Raw genomic sequence first — 1,588 nt, 5'->3', positions numbered from 1 at the left:
TAACTTCTTCTAACTAAATAAAGTCAACTTTTTTTTTTCATTAATTACTCGAGGGCTCCCGGTCTCCTGGGTAAGCTAAATATCAATTTGTATCTAAATACACCTACCAACTAATACTACTATTTATTCAATATTTACTCAAGAGCACAGTATTATCATCTTCGATTCTCTTTACCACAGACACGCCAAGGAAAGCTAAACAAGAAAACATTTAAAAAAAAAATACAAGAAAACACAAACTAACGCGAAAACACCACTGAAAAAACAATTAGGGTTTGCGGCAACCCAAACTAGTTTGCTGTAAGGCGAGCGCGGATTGGCTGAGAAGAGCTCGCGCTGCGCCCGGCAGAATGTCGGCCCGCGTCCCCCGTCCGGCCCCTCGCTCGATACGTGGTGCTTCCCAAGCACAAGCTGCGGAAAACATCTGCGCCCGCACCAAGTGCCGAGCCTGCACTCATCGAAAGGCACGGCTTGGGGATTCTGGGTTTTATTTTAAAAAACTAAATAAACACAACACACACAGAGACACACACACACACAAAACCCAAAAACCACAAACCAAAACAACAACACGGTTCCCATGAAGATCAGCAAGGACGTTTTACTTCCCTTTTCTACACATATGGTTCTGAACGGCTGAGCAGTCCCAGCAAAGAGATGGGACAGGTTACTGGTGAGCTTTAAAAAACTCAACTGAGAAAAGGAGACCTCTCTTCCTAGAGACACCGGAGGTGCCGCCAACAGTGCATTCCGACTGGGAGCGACCCCCGGCCCGGGCCCCGCGGTGTGCAGGGCGGCGCGGGTCAGGGCGCCCGAGGCCACAGCGTCCTGCCGCGGGGCGGCCGGGGGTCGCGGAGCCAGCGCGCGCCCCGCCGGCCTGCCTTCCTCCCTCCGGGGCCACTCACGCCGGGAGACGCCGACAGACACTTGTTTGCCATCAACCAAGGCGCTCAGCAGCGGAAAAGAAGGAGCTGCTCCACTCCGCAGCCACAATGACCCGACCCGGGAGCGCGGCCCGAGCGAAGGCGCTAAGAAAGGCAACTTTGTTTCTCTTTCTGAACATCCAGCAAAGCCTCTCCCTACAGGGCTCCGACGACCTCTGCGCCGACGTCCTCGCGAGCAGCATAAACCAAGCGGCAGCCATCTCCAAGCGCACCCCACTCGCGGCGGCCACCCCACTTCCCGCCCGGGGTCGCCGGGCTCCGCGACTCGAGCAAGAAAGACGCACACAGTGTCCGAGCGTCCAGGAAACACGGGCCGAAGCCTCGGGACCTCGTGCGGGACAAAGGCACGCTTTCTCGCGAGGGCACCAACTTTCCGTCCCGCCGCATTCTTGAAAAGCCTCTTAAAAGAAACCGGGCCCCCCGAGGGTGACATTTCGGGGAGAGGGGAGGGAGAAAGCGCCGGCTCAGTCGCGTCCACGCTGGAAGCCCGAAGGGAATGCGGGGTTCCCCGGCCCACCAAGTTGGCGCCCTCGGGACTCTCTGCGGGAAAATTACCTTTCGGTCGGGCAGTAGCTCAGCGCAGCTTTTTCAGGGCTTCGCCGGACATGGTTTCCTTTCCTTCCTGAGTCACTTTGGATGCCGCC

Source organism: Elephantulus edwardii, unplaced genomic scaffold, assembly GCF_000299155.1.
Source record: "Elephantulus edwardii isolate Elephantulus edwardi_28Jun2011 unplaced genomic scaffold, EleEdw1.0 scaffold00254, whole genome shotgun sequence".
Taxonomy (NCBI): Eukaryota; Metazoa; Chordata; class Mammalia; order Macroscelidea; family Macroscelididae; genus Elephantulus; species Elephantulus edwardii.
This window is presented reverse-complemented; position numbering follows the sequence as displayed.